This window comes from Mobula birostris, chromosome 11 (genome assembly GCF_030028105.1).
Source record: "Mobula birostris isolate sMobBir1 chromosome 11, sMobBir1.hap1, whole genome shotgun sequence".
Taxonomy (NCBI): domain Eukaryota; kingdom Metazoa; phylum Chordata; class Chondrichthyes; order Myliobatiformes; family Myliobatidae; genus Mobula; species Mobula birostris.
In genome coordinates, this window is record NC_092380.1 from 29,035,133 (window position 1) to 29,051,093 (window position 15,961).

Consider the following 15,961-nt stretch of genomic DNA (forward strand, 5'->3'; position numbering starts at 1 on the left):
GTTTGATTTCCACCATCAGCGGTATTTTGCTCTTGCTATTACACACTCATTACAAATTTCAAAATTACAATCAACGTGCCAAACCATGAGTAAGCAATTGTGAATGGCAATCCGATACAGTGAAATCCAATTTGCAGCAAAGTCGTGCATCAGCAGTTCTAAAGATTTAAAATAATTTTAGTCCTATTATAATAACAAGATTACATATGATTACAGATTAGAGATAATCTCAGTGGCAAATTCTAGGAAGAAAAGTTGAAACATCTAGTTTAGAAGCAAACATTTTAAATCTAATTCTCTGCTATACCTCAAAGAAATACAAGCATGCGGTGTCATGATTCAAACAATTGTAACGTCTCAGGTTTGCGTGAGGAGTTTAGCTATCGTTAACTGTTCTAAGAGAAGATAAAAAAATAGTTTTGGCATGTAGGCAATTGGAGATAAAAGCAGAAATATGTCACTTCAATCCTTGATGTGATTTAAAAGCTTCTAATCTTTAAATATCAATGAAGCCATTCAAGCACGTGCAAGCACAATATTAAAAGGATTTGTTTCAAGTCTATGCATTTTGCATACTAATTCAATTTCAGGTTGCTTGTTTTTTCAATTAATTTTAATAAATTATAATCATAAAATCACAATGACTGAAAGTGAATTATAGGAATCTATCTTAAGGAATGCTCTTGATGAAGGGCAACATATAAAGCCAGACTCTTCAGAAGCTTTTGTAATTATATTCCAGTAAGGAACATTAATCAACAAGATTATATTTTGGCTTTATTTTAAAACTATTGACATCTTGCTCGCTAAAGATGGTACACTGTACTGGAGTGCATGAACTGATCCAAGTGATATGATCTACATACAAACATAAATTAGGATCAGGAGGCCACTCAATCCATCAAGCTTGCCCCGTTATTTAGTAAGACTGGATGATCAGACTGCGAGCTCAACTCTATGTTTACATCTATACTTTCAAAGAACTTTCACTCTCTTGCTCATCTTGAATCTATCTATCTCCGCCTTAAAAATATTTAATGACTTGACCTCAACTGACATTTCTGGAAGAAAGTTCCAAAACTTCACACTCACATGAGAAAACATGTTGCCTTATCTGTCTAAATGAATGCCTCATTTTAAAATAGTCACTAGTTCCAGATTCTTCCACAAGAGGGAAAATTGTTTCCACATCCACCCTCTGCACCTAATGACATTCATCAAATTCCTGTCTCACTCCTCTGAACTTCAACAGATGTAAGTTTAGCCAATTCAATCTTTCATCAGAAGACACTCCACCCATTCGACGTATTAGTCAAATGTCATTCCCAGGATAGAGCAGAGTTCCCTTCCTGTAAACTATTTGTTTTCACATGGCAGAAAATGCCAATAGTGCCTTATCAGCCAGCAAATCACCTCTCAAATGCTAACTTTATATGTATACGTTGTACTTAAGTTCAAGTTAAAGTTCAATTGTCATTCAACCATACAGAAACATACAGCTAAATGAAACAGTGTTTGCCCGAGCCCAAGGTGCAAAACACAAGTCACACACAGCACATAACGTCAGAAAATAATATTGGCACAAGACCCTGAGAGGCAGAGCCTGAAGATTAATACTGCATGGGATATTGGGAATTTAGTAATTTTGAGAATTTAGTAATTTGTAAGATGGTGAAGACCCGCAGTTTACTTTCTTCTGACTGCTTCCAATACACAGACATTCTTTCTTAAGCAAGCATAGTAACAGTGTACACAGTACACCAGATGTGGGTCCATCAGTACTCGACAGCTGAAACATAACATCTCTTATTTTTCCTAATGTTGGATTAAGGTCCAGATTGTTGTTTCTATTGTGCTGTCAACAAGAAAGTGTCATCCATCATCAAGAACACTCATTGTTGCAGAGTTTGCAGATGATATGAAGACAGGTGGAGGGGCTAGTAGTTTTGAGGAAGCAGTAAGGCTAGAGAAGGACTTAGATTAGAATGGGCAAAGATGTGGCAGATGGAATACAGTGTCGGGAAGTGTATGGTCATGAACCTTGGTAGAAGAAATGAAAGGTTTGACTGTTTTCTAGATAGAGAGAAAATCCATAAAACTGAGGTACAAAGGGACTTGGGAGTCCTTGTGCAGGAGTCCCTAAAGGTTAATTTGCAGGTTGAGTCTTTAGTGAGGAAGGCAAATGTGACGTTAGCATTCATTTCAAGACTACTAGAATATAAAAGCAAGGATGTAATGTTGAAACTTTATGAAGCAATGGTGAGACCTCACCTGGAGTATTGTGAGCAGTTTTGGGCCCCTTAGAAAGGATGTGCTGAAGCCTATCAAATGGTGAAAGATCTTGACAGAGTGGACGTGGAGAGGATGCTTCCTATGGTGGGAGAATCTCAGACCAGAGGACACAGCCTCAGAATAGAGGGGGTCCTTTTAGAACAGAGATGAGGAGAAATTTCTTTCACCAGAGTCGCGGATCTGTGGAATTCTTTGCCACCGGCAGCTGTGGAGGCCAAGTCTTTAATGTATATTTAAGGCAGAAGTTGATAGATTCTTGATTGGTCAGGGCATGAAAGGACACAGGGAGGAGACGGGAGATTGGGGCTAACAGGAAACTTGGATCAGCCATAATGAAGTGGCAGAGCAGACTTGATGGGACAATTGGCCTAATTCTTATGGTCTGATTATCCAGGCCATGCCCTCTTCTTGCTACTACCATTGGGCAGGAGGCTTGATTCCATACCACCAGGAACAGTTATTAACCTTCAAGCAACAGGCTCCTAAACTCTGTGGATAACTTCAGACATCTCAACTCTCAACTGATTTTACACCCTACAGACTCGTTTTCCAAGACTCTACAACTCGATCTCAGTTTTATTATTTTATTTATACACTGTTTGTCTTCCTTTACACATTGGTTGTTTGACAGTCTTTGTTTATATAGAGTTTTTCCATCAATTCTATTATATTTCTTTATTTTCCTGTAAATGCCTGCAAGAAGTTTAATTTCAAGGTATTATCCTTAGGGGTAGGGTAAGAATATTTTAGCCGGCAATTTCCTCTGGGACAGTAGAGAGTTGGCTTAAGTAGCACACTGTATATAAAATTACCAGAGGTTTAGATAGCATGAACAAAGATGACAAATTTCCTTTAACAGAGAGGTCAATAACAAGAAGTAATTGAAGGCTTTTCAGTAAAAAGGGAGATGAGAATTTGATTTGACACAAATGACACTTTGATGTATTGATTTATATATATAAAACAAAAAATTCAAAAGAGCGTTAGAAATAAAACTCTGCATCACAGTTAAAAAGGCCATAGATGTGCACTCAATGCTGTCTTCAAATTGGGGTGAGTCCAGATAGCCCTTTTTCTGTTAGCCCAGGCAACGTGGGTGAAATAGATTCTTTGTGTACAGCAGGCGGTGAAAAAGGCGAATGGTATGCTGGCATTTATAGCAAGAGGATTCAAGTACAGGAGCAGGGAGGTACTACTGCAGTTGTACAAGCCCTTGGTGAGACCACACCTGGAGTATTGTGTGCAGTTTTGGTCCCCTAATCTGAGGAAAGACATCCTTGCCATAGAGGGAGTACAAAGAAGGTTCACCAGATTGATTCCTGGGATGGCAGGACTTTCATATGATGAAAGACTGGATAAACTAGGCTTGTACTCGTTGGAATTTAGAAGGTTGAGGGGGGATCTGATTGAAACGTATAAAATCCTAAAAGGATTGGACAGACTAGATTGTTCCCGATGTTGGGGAGGTCCAGAACGAGGGGCCACAGTTTGAGGATAAGGGGGAAGCCTTTTAGGACTGAGATTAGGAAAAACTTCTTCACACAGAGAGTGGTGAATCTGTGGAATTCTCTGCCACAGGAAACAGTTGAGGCCAGTTCATTGGCTATATTTAAGAGGGAGTTAGATATGGCCCTTGTGGCTACAGGGATCAGGGGGTATGGAGGGAAGGCTGGTGCAAGGTTCTGAGTTGGATGATCAGCCATGATCATAATAAATGGCGGTGCAGGCTCGAAGGGCCGAATGGCCTACTCCTGCACCTATTTTCTATGTTTCTATGTTTCTATATAGTGACATATACATACTTTAATAATAAATTTACTTTTGACTTTGTAGTTTTCGCTTTCCTTCAGCTTGCTTACATGCTTGTATAATCATCTTGTTTATCTGTAAACTTTTAGTCATTTGCAGCATATTTGGTTCAATATTTCTGTAGTTTCTTCGCAAAATTGAAGTGCAACTCAGATAGTACCTCTTAACGTTTCTTATCTAAACTGGTTCAGTCCAGTTTTCTCATGGACTGTTTGCCCTCTCCAGTTCGGGAGAAGGCTACGTAGCATCTGCACCAGGACAACCAGACTCAAAAATGGTCACTTTCCCCAAACGGTAAGGCTGATCAACACCTCCACTCACTAACCCACCCCTCCACACCCCCAACTATCACTACTTTATCATTTCCTGTCAGAGGCACCTTATATACAGACACACCTGTGCCTAGTACCATTTTATGGATATACAATCAATGTATATAAGCTATCTTATGTATTTCTATTTACTGTGTTTTTTTTATTGTTGCATCATTGTAGCCAGATTAGAGGCATTCAAGTCTGGAGATCAAGAATACCATCTTATTGGCTCTTCACACAACCCTGGAACAACTGGACAGCTAAAATGCATACATCAGGATACTCTTTATTGACTACAGCTCAGCATTTAATACCATTATCCCCTCAAATCTAATCAGTGAACTCCAAGACCTGGGCAAATGGATCCTGGATTTCCTCACTTGAAGACCCCAGTCAGTTCACATTGTGGAGATTTTTTCCAAACTCCAACAGCACAGGAGTACAAGGGTGTGTGCTTAGCCCCCTTCACTATTTGCTCTACACCTATGACCGTATGGCTAAGTACAGCTCCAACACCATATACGAGTTTGCTGATGACACCACTGTTGTGGGCCGTATCAAAGAGGGTGATGAATCAGCATACAAGAGGGAGATTGGAGATTTGGCTGAGTGGTGTAATAACAACAACCTCTCACTCAATGTCAATAAGACCACGGAACTGATTGTACACTTCAGGAGAGGGAAATCAGTGGTCCATGAACCAGTACCCATCTGAGGATCAGAGGTGGAGAGGGTCTATAACTTTTAAATTCCTGGGATCTCAGAGGACCTGTTCTGGATCAATCATATAAATATTATTGCAAAGAAAGCACGACAGCACCTCTGCTTCCTCAGGAGACTACAGAGGTTCAGCATGTTATCGAAAACCTTGGGAAACATCCATACATATGTGGTGGAAAGTGTGCTGTCTGGCTGCATTACGGTCTGTTATGGGAATACTATTGCATTTGAGTGTAAAATCCTACAACAGGTAGCGTATTTGGCCCAGTACATCACAGGTAAAGTCCTCCCAACCATTGAGCACATCTACATGAAATGTTGCCACAGAAAAGCAGCATCCATCATCAAAGATCCTCACCACTCAGGCCATGCTCTTTTCTCGCTGCTGCCATCAGATAGAAGATACAGGTCAGGACTCGCACCACCAGGTTCAAGAACAGTTACTACCCCTCAAGCATCAGGCTCTTGAACAAAAGGGGATAACTATACTCATTCGATTTCTGGTGTTCGCACAATCGATGATCTCACTTTAAGGACTCTATCTCGTTATACTATAAATAAATATTATTTATTTGCACAGTTTGTTGATAACTGATCCTGTTTACAGTTACTGTTCTGTAGATTTGCTAAGTATGTTCACAGGAAAAAGAATCACAGGATTGCATCAGGTGACATGCATGCAATCTTACTTTGAAATTGATTTTACCGTGTGGTTTTTGTGCTGCAGTGGATCAGAGTAACAATTCTTTTGTTCTCCTTTACACTTAAGTACTGAAATGACATTGAACTATCTTGAAAGTTGGCAGGATAAAAGGAAAGCATCTGATCAAGTTTCTTTATTAGTTCTTTACTTGCCTTGCCTGCTGGCAGAGTCTGACCCTGTCAAATCTGTACTATGATGAACATCTACTAAAACGGCTGTAACCATAAGATTCTTGCCTCATTCTGGACCTTCTGGACAACATTATCTCCCGATCTATTCCTAACTACCCACTGTATTTGCATGAAACTCTTTTGCAAATCACACATTAGAACACTCAGGTCCCTCTGCATCTCCAAGCTCAGCAATCTCTCACTATGTAGACAGAATAGCCGATTTCTGATTTTTCCACATGGTACTCCACTTGCCAAATCTATACACCCTTGTAGATGCCTTATGTTTGCATCACGTTCCTATCTATCAAATCTGTCCATGGCTTTGCCCTCATCCCCATCATTCCCCCTAATTTCCTCCAGCTCTATTCTCCTACATTCAATTCTTGGCCTCTCAATCGACCCCAACTTTGTCCCTCTACCGCTGGCAGATGTACTTTGAGCTGGCACAGCCTTAATGTCTAAAATTCCCTCCTTTTTACCCTTCCATTTAAACCTGCCTCTGTTGGTTATCTGCCTGAATAAGACACACAAGACCAGCAGAGAGCTAGACCATCATGGCTGATTTATTAAGCCTCTCAACCTCATTCTCCTGCCTTTTCCCTGTAACCCTCAATGCCCTTACTATCAACAACTTATCAACTTCCACTTCAAATGTACTTACTGACGGCCTCCGCGGCCATCTATGGCAATGAATTCCACAGATACATCATCCTCTGGCTAAAGAAATTCCTCCTCATCTGTTCTAAAGGAACCTCCTTATATTATGAGCCTGTGCACTTGGTCCTAGACTCTCCCACTACTGGAAACACCCTCTCTACATCCAGCCTATCTTACTAACCCATATGTCTTTGGAATTTGGGAGGAAATTGGAGCACCCGGAGGAAATCCATGCAGTCATGGGAAAAAGCTGCAGAATCCTTAGTATCAAATATTTCGTTATTCTTGCTAATGCTCTCTTTTAAAGTGCAGAAGGCAGTTCATGAAAACAAATTGATGCATTTAACGCTTGAGATGAAAAAATATATTGGGTGACAACATAATAAAACATATGTAAATCTTATTTCACCCTGAGCTCTCAAGTGACATCCAGTCAAATGTGTTTAACTCATGCATGTGAATTTTAAAAATAACCACAATGATGATCAACAGATAGATAACATTGTTCAGGTGTAACCAGCTCTGCAGTGAAAGTACTTTCCTTAGCATAAGGCATTCATTTACTGGAGCCTATGTTTCATAATAGTATTTAGATACGTATTACTAGCAGACACTACATCATGAAGCTGACAATACCCATGCCTGGAGCATAAATTTAAACAAACCTTTGCCATTTCCAGGCAACACTGATGTAGAGGAAATGCCATCATCTAATTGAAAGGAAACATGACTTCAAGTGCATTTATTATCAATGAATGTATAAATTATACACCTTGAGATTTGCTTGCTCACAGGTAGCCACAAAGCAAGAAAGAACCCAATTTAAAGAAAAAAAGGAATAAAAATAAAAATAAAAGACCAACATTCGATGCACGAGAGAAAGAAAAAAATACAAATCATGCAAACAATTGAAGCGAACAACAGCATTCCGAATCAATAATAAGTCCTCAGATCCGAACCTCGCTTATCAGTTCATCATATTAGTGGGCACAAAGCACAGCAGCCAGGACAGTATTCATCGCCTCAACGCCATGGAGATGTCCATTGTGGATAAAGTGTGAAATAGGCTCTCATCCTGACCGACACCCTGTCTTTTCAACCTATCTAGACCAGCATTTAAATTCACCCAACGACAGAACAGCCAGAGGCTCCAGCGCCCTGAAAGGAGGACTGAAGATTGCAGAGGGTGAGCGAAACTGGCTCTCGCCTCCAATCTTTGCCAGTGTTTAAATTGTCTAAACAGCCTATTGTATCTCGCACCACTGCTGCAAACACTACTTGCATTAGGACCCAGGCACCAGGCCTAGACCATGCTGCCCAGCGACTCGCACGGGGCCCAGATTTTGTCGCCCAGCCCGAAGCTGCTCTCAAGCTCTTCAAATCAGCTCCAACCTGAGGCAGTTGTACGTGCATCAAAATCCAATCTCCTCTGCCCAGGCCCCGATTTCTCCTCTCGGCACCCAGAATGATCCAATCTCGCTCCTCAGGCAGCTATACGGGCATCGGAACTCCATCTATCTGCAATGATTCATCCCCCAAACTCGCCTCACCATCATTCCTCCCTTCACTGTTTGCGCTGACAATTTAACACAACTTACCTCAGAAAAGGTATTTTCAGTGATGGTTTTAGTTGGATTTCTTAGCTTTTTGACTACCAGGAAGCTGTCACATACATTTGGTCGTGCCATTTTAAACATTATAAGGTCTCTGTACTGAGTTGGACCGTCATCTAATGATCAGTCCTCATTTGACACGGAATCACCAAACTCCAGGTTGCCAGACGATCCACAGGATTGACTGGCTCACCAAAATTGGGAAGTAAACCAGCCATGGTCATTAGAGATGCTGAGGAGTATTAGGTGCACCTGCACAACTGCTTGTTAATGCAAATATTGAATCAGCCAACATGGAGCAGCAACATAATAGATAAAAGCATAGAGACATGGTCAGGAGGTTCAGTTGTTGTTCAGACCAAACACCAGAATAGGGAAGAAGTGTGATTTAAGTAATCTTGACTGGAATGATTGTTGGTACCAGATGGATTGGTTTGAATATCTCAGAAACTGCTGATCTCCTGGGATTTTCATGCTCAGCAATCTCTAGAGTTTACAGAGAACAAGAGGAACAACAAAAAACATATCCAGTAAGCAGCAGTTCTGTGGGTGAAAACGCCTTGTTAATGGGTGTGGTCAGAGGACAATGGCCAGACTGGTTCAAGCTGACATGACAGCGATAATAACTCAAATAATCACACGTCACCACAGGCTTCAGAGCTGTGTGTCAGAGTCAGACATGGTTATAAGCAGCACTGGGGCCCCACAGAGGACTGTATTGGCTCCCTTCCTGTTTACCCTGTATACTTCAGACTTTAGACACGACACTAAGTCATGTCATCTGCAGAAATTCTGACGACTCAGCAACAGTTGGGTGTATAAAGGGAGGACGAATACAGGGCCCTGTGGAGGACTTTGTCAAATGGTGCAAGCTGTATCATCTGCAGCTTAACATCAGTAAGACAATGGCGATGGTGATGGACTTTAGGAAGACTAAGCCTGCACTGCTCCCTGTGAGGACATAGATGTGGTGAGGACCTGGGTGCACCTGGATAACAGACTTGTGTGGAGCACCAACCCAGAAGCTGTGTACAAGAAGGGCCAGAGTTGCCTTTACTTCCTGAGGAGACTGAGGTCGTTTGGAGTATGCAGGCCTCTCCTTCACAAATTCTACCAATCTGTTGTCACCAATACAATCTGCTATGCAATGGCATCAACATGGGTGATGCCAACAGGCTCAGCAAACTGATTAGAAAGTGTGTGGCTCTGTTATAGGAGTCAAATGGAACACACTAGAGGCTGTTGTAGAACAAAGGACCCTATGGAAAATCCTGGCAATTCTGGACACTGTTTCTCACCCTCTGCATGCTTCCTTGGCTGAACAGAGGAGCACTTCTAGTAATAGACTAAGACAACTGTGCTGTTCCAAAGAGCGCTATATGAGGTCATTCTTACCCTTGGCCATTAGGCTCTATAATGAGTCAACCTATAGCCAGGGAAATGATGACCCCTCTTGTTAAGACTGTTTGAGGGAATTACACAATTATCTTTATTGTTGTTTTTTCCACACATATGTAAGTTATGTATAATTTACATTAACATGTTTGTCCTCATCTTGAAACGTATTGTGCTGCTGCTAAAAAACTCATTTTCATTGTATTTAGAGCCAATATATGCATACCTGACAACATTGAACTTCATCTTGAACTAGGTTTAACATAGAAACATAGAAAATAGGTGCAGGAGTAGGCCATTCGGCCCTTCGAGCCTGCACCACCATTTATTATGATCATGGCTGATCATCCAACTCAGAACACCGCCCCAGCCTTCCCTCCATACCCCCTGACCCCCATAGCCACAAGGGCCATATCGAACTCCCTCTTAAATATAGCCAATGAACTGGCCTCAACTGTTTCCTGTGGCAGAGAATTCCACAGATTCACCACTCTCTGTGTGAAGAAGTTTTTCCTTAAGGAGAGAAGGGAAGTATTTAAAAGGGACAACTTTTTCTCCCCCACACAGAATGTAATGGGTATGTGGAACAAGCAGCTAGATGAAGTGTTCGAGTTAAGTATAATGACATTTAGTATACATTTGGAGAGTTGTGTGGATAGGAAAGGTTTGGAGGAAAGTGGACCAAACACAGGTAAATGGGACAAGGTCAGATGGCAACACACAGATGTTGGAACCCCAGTAAGCAGCATCAAAGGAGAAAAATGGACAGCCTACGTCTCAGGTCCAGACCCTTCTTCTCAACCTCATTAAGGTCTCCACCCGAAACGCGAACTTCCCTTTTTCAAGGATGCTGCCATTCCCGGACTGTCTCTCTCCAGATGCCAGCATCTGCAGTTTCTTCAAAGGCAAAGTCAAGTTTATTGTCAAGTCTACAAATATGTGTAGTGGCATCACCTGGCACGCAGCAGAGACACAACGTTCACAATCTGCGCCTCCAAGTTCAGGTGGATGCCTTAGACAGCATGCAATACTGGGCCGAAGGGCCTGCCTCCGCGCTGCATAACTCCACGAGGAAATAAACTAGTGGGGAGGGCCGTGGGATGGATCTGTGAGCTAGCACAGACCCAAGGGGACGAGTGGCCTCCAGCATTTGCAGCTGAGAAACACGAGCACAAGGCGAGGTGACGCCACCATCACACGGTGCCTCACTGAGCTGGGTTGCTGACCGCCCCCGCCGCCAAGGATGCTGCACTCCTCAGGCATGGCCCCACTGTCATGGAAACTGCTCCTCGCTCAAACCCAACACCCCCTAAACCTCCTGCGCTTCATTTACTCCCCATCAATGAAAACTCCATTTACCTGAAAACGAAACCAAGCTCCCTCGCCAACCCGACAGACAGCCGCCTCAACCAATCGGCTCCAGAACACGCCCCTGGATAACCAATCGTTGGGCTACATGGAAGGAGGTTGGATCGCCTCATGTGACTGTCGGCGACCCCGGGCGGATATCGACCCGTGGTTAAGTTGCTCCGTCTCTGAGGACAGCAATGAGAGGTGCCATCTTTGATACGGGCAGGGTGGCGCGAAGATCATTAGGAGAATTACAAACAAGTCTTGATGAAAGGTCTCGGCCCGAACGTTGACTGTTTACTCTTTTCCATAGATGTTGCCTGGCCTGCTGAGTTCATCCAGCATTTGTGTGTATTGATACTGGTAGGAGGCTATTTTGATCACAATCTGTTAGCTTCCTTAACTACTGTTGCCTGCTGTACTAGAGGCGAATTTTCATCGATAGATGTCATTGTCTTACTCTATCATAGAATTCTCATGGAATAAAAATGAAATTCCAAGAAAATGCAGTATGAAGCACAAAAAAAAGCATATGGTATGTTGTCTCCCGGATGCCAGGGTCCGGGACATCTTGGATCGAGTTCTCAGCATTCTTAAGTGACAGGGTGATTAGCCAGAGGTCGTGGTCCGTGTAGGTGCCAATGGCATGGGTAGGTAGAGTGACAAAGTTCTGCAAAGGGATTTCGGGGAGTTAGGTACTAAGTTAAGGGCAGGACCTCCAGGGTTGTGATCTCAGGATTGCTATCCGTGCCAGGTGCTACTGAGGCCAGAACTAGGAAGATTATACAGTTCAACACTTGGCTAAGGAGTTGCTGTAGGAGGGAGGGCATCAGAATTTTGGATCATTGGGCTGTTTTCCAGGATACAGAAGAGATGATTTGCCCCTGAACTGGAAAGGGACGAATTTCTCCATCTGACTATACCCCCTGACCATCCCCTGTTTCCGCCCTCCCTTGTCTTACTCCCTGGGCCTCCTGTCCCATGATCATCTCATATCCCTTTTGCCAATCACCTGCTAGCTCTTGGCTCCATCCCTCCCCCTCCTGTCTTCTCCTATCATTTTGGATCTCCCCCTCTCACTTTCAAATCTCTTACCAGCTCTTCTTTCAGTTAGTCCTGACGAAGGGTCTCGGCCCGAAACGTCGACTGTACCTCCTCCTAGAGATGCTGCCTGGCCTGCTGCCTTCACCAGCAACTTTTATGTGTGTTGCTTGAATATCCAAACAGGAAGATTTGTTAATGCTCCGTAGTGGGGTTTAAACTAGAGTTGCAGGGGGATGGGAACCAGGGTGCTAGAGTAGTTAGTGGAGAGGTTGTGGAGACAGTAAGCCCTCAAACGAAGTCAGGAAACAAAAGGTTGAGCCTGGTGCGACTAATGTCATATATTTCAATGCAAGAAGTATCTTAGGAAAGGCAGATGAACTCTGGGCATGAATCAACATGTGGAATTATGATATTGTAGCCATTAGTGAGACTTGGTGCAGGAGGGGCAGGACTGGAAGCTCAATATTCCGGGGTTCCATTGTCTTAGATGTGACAGAATGGAAGGGATGAAAGGAAGAGGGGTGGCATTGCTAGCCAGGGAAAATGTCATGGCAGTACTCAGTCAAGATAGACAGGAAAACTCATCCAGTTATGGGTGGAACTGAGAAATAAGAAAGATATGACCATGTTAATGGGGCTATATTACAGACCACCAGAACAGTCCACAGGAATTAGAGGAACCAATTTGATGGGAGATTGCAGGCTGCTGCAAGAAACACAAGGTTGTTATAGTTGGTATTTTTAACTTTCCACATATTGACTGGGAATCCCATACTGTAAAAGAACTACTTGGTATAGAGTCTGTCAAATAAGTTCAGGGAAATTTTCTTAATAGAAGTCCCAAACAGTCCCAGATACAGGATCTGCAACGAGGGAAAGAGACAGGGCATGTGTCAGAAGCATGAGCAGGGGAACACTTTGAAACTAATCACATTGTGATCACTGGATGCAAAGTAAATATACAAAAAGATAGGTCTGGTCCACAGGCTGAGATTCTAAACTGGTGAAACGCCAATTTTGATGGTATCGGAAAATTGTAGCAAGTGAGGATTGGGACAGGCTATTTTCCGGCAAAGGTGTGCTTAGTAAGTGGAAGGCCATCAAAAGTGAAATTTTCAGAATACAAGGCTTATATATGCCTGTCAGAATAAAAGGTGAAGATAGCAAGTGGAGGGAACCTTGGTTTTTAAGAGATGTTGAGCCCTGGTTAAGAGAAAAAAGGAGCTGCATGGCAGGTATTGGCAGGCAGGAACAAATGAGGTGCTCATGGAGTACAAGAAATGCAAAAGAACACTTAAGAAAAAAATCAGGAGGGCTAAAAGAAGCCAAAAGGTGGCCCTATCGGCCAAGGTGAAGGGGAATCCTAAGGAATTCTACAGATATGTTAAGAGCAAAAGGATTTTGAGGGACAAAATTGGTCCTCTGGAAGACCAGAAAGGTAATCCATGTGTGGAGCCAAAACAGATGGGGGAGATCGTAAGTAAATTTTTTGCATCTGTGCTTACTCAGGAGGGAGACACAGAGTCTGTAAAAGTGAGGCAATGCATCATCCACTCCATGGACCCTCTACAGATTACAGAGGAGGATATGTTTGCTATACTGAGGTAAACCAGGGTAGATAAATCGCCAGGGCCTGACATGGTGTTCCCTTGGACCCTATGGGAGGCAAGTGCAGAAATTGCCGGGGCCCTAGCAGAGATATTTAAATCACCCTTAGCGACAGAAGAGGTCCCAGAGGATTGGAGGATAGCAAATGTTTTTCCTCTGTTTAAGAAAGGCTCTAAAAATAAAGCAGGAAATTATAGGCCAGTGAGGCTGATGTCAGTTGTGGTAAAGTTATTGGAAGGTATTCTAGGAGACTAGATATACAAGTATTTGGATAGATATGGACTGATGAAGGATAGTCAACATGGCTTTGTGCATGGTAGTTCATGTCTAACTAATCTTGTAGTATTTTTCGAGGAAGCTAGCAGGAAAATTGATGATAAGTCAATGGATATTGTCTACATAGATTTTAGCAAGGTATTTTACAATGTCCTGCATGGGAGGGTGGACAAGAAAGTTCAGTTGCTCAGCATTCCAGAGGAGGTAGTAATTTGGATTAGATACTGGCTTTGTGAAAAAAGCCAGAGAGTGGTAGGTAGCATGTGGTTATCTCTCTGACTGGAGGCCTGTGACTAGTTGAGTGCCACAGGGATTGGTACTGGGTGCGCTGTTGTTTGTCATCTATATCAATGATCTAGATGATAATGTGGTCAACTGGATCAGCAAGTTTGTGGATGACACCACGAATGGGGATGTTGCAGATCGCGAGGAAGGCTATCTTGGCTTGCAGAGGGATCTGGATCAGCTGGAAAAATGGGCTGAAAAAATGGCAGATGGAATTTAATGCAGACAAGTGTGAGGTGTTGCGTTTTGATAGGACCAACCAGGGTATGTCTTACACACTGAATGGTCATGTACTGAGGAGTGTGGTAGAACGAAGGGATCTGGAAGTACAGGTCCATAATGTACTGAAAGCGACATCACAGATAGATAAGATTGTAAAGAAAGCTTTTGGCACATTGGCTATCATAAATAATGAGTACAGGAGATGGGTTGTTATGTTAAAATTGCATAAGATGTCATTGAGGCCTAATTTGGAGTCGTGTGTGAAGTTTTGGTCACCTATCTACAGGAAAGATGTACAGTAAATAAGGTTGAAAGAGTACGGTGAAAATTTACAAGGGTGTTTCTGGGCCTGGAGGACCTGAGTTATAAAGGAAAGATTGAATAGGTTAGGACTTTATTCCTTGGAATGTAGAAGATTGAGAGGATATTTGATAGATATATACAAAATGATGAGGGGTTATGAACAGGCTTTTTCCATTGAGTTTGGGTGGGACTACAACCAGAGGTTCATGGGTTAAGGGTGAAAGGTGAAACATTTAAGGGGGAACATGAGGAGAAATGTCTCCACTCAAAGGGTCGTGAGAGTGTGGAATGAGCTGCCAGCTTAAGTGGTGCATACGAGCTTGATTTCAATGTTTAAGGGCAGTTTGGATAGGTATATGGTTGGTAGGGGTATGGAGGGCTATGGTCCCGGTGCAGGTAGAGGGGAATGATTAGCCTAAATAGTTTTGACATGGTCCAGATAGACCAAAGAGCCTTCTTCTGTGCTGTATTTTTCTATGACTCTCAAGTTCTCCATGCTGGTTCAGGAGCCAGATGATTGTAAGTTAGCAATTGCTCCTAAACCTGGCGGTGTGGGACCTAAGGTACCTGTACCTCCTTTCCAATGGTGTAGCACCTAATGTAGATGCTTCCAATGGTAGGGAGGACTGTACTCTTGACGAAGCACATTAGCAGTACTGTCGAACATATTAATGGAGACAGATAGAAATAAAAAAAAAGACCTATTGATGTTTTGGTTAGCGTCTTCATGGTGAATCCTCAGAAATAAAATCCAACTATAGTTGGAAATGCTGGAAATTCACCCTCCTTCTTTTCTGATCTTGATGAAGGGTCTCGACCCAGAATGTCGACCGTTTATTCCTCTCCATAGATGCTGCCTGACCTGCTGAGTTTCTCCAGAATTTTGTGTGCGTTGCTCTGGATTTCCATCATCTCAGAATCTCTTGTTTCCAGTTAGGACTCATGCCCAGGTTGTTGATATTCACATATTGGGTAACTGTTAAACCAGAAACTTTTCACCCAGATATCCTCATTCAGTGTTGGCACAATATACACTCACAAAATAGGCTGTGTCACAATGATCAAGAGTAGAAAATCAGGTTATTTGCCTCCCGGGTAAAGTTATTGTACCATTGGACACTAGGTGTCTCACAGTCATGCCTGAGTGAGATAGGGCTTTTCTCTTAGGAGCAACGGCGGTTAGGAGGCCCTTTATTA

General features: G+C 42.7%; 2 protein-coding genes across 3 annotated transcripts in view; one reads left to right on the forward strand and one right to left on the reverse strand.

The window, feature by feature from the left end:
• pla2g6 (phospholipase A2, group VI (cytosolic, calcium-independent)) overlaps nucleotides 1-11,096 on the reverse strand; it is a 138,342-nt gene extending 127,246 nt beyond the window's left edge. For both annotated transcript variants that reach the window (XM_072272009.1, XM_072272008.1), the window contains exon 1: nucleotides 11,036-11,096. The gene's annotated coding sequence lies outside the window, so the exon portion shown is untranslated. The remainder of the gene's footprint in view (nucleotides 1-11,035) is intronic.
• Nucleotides 11,097-11,251: 155 nt separating this feature from the next.
• LOC140204970 (transcription factor MafK-like) overlaps nucleotides 11,252-15,961 on the forward strand; it is an 86,390-nt gene continuing 81,680 nt past the window's right edge. Inside the window, exon 1 of the mRNA XM_072272010.1 lies at nucleotides 11,252-11,389. The gene's annotated coding sequence lies outside the window, so the exon portion shown is untranslated. The remainder of the gene's footprint in view (nucleotides 11,390-15,961) is intronic.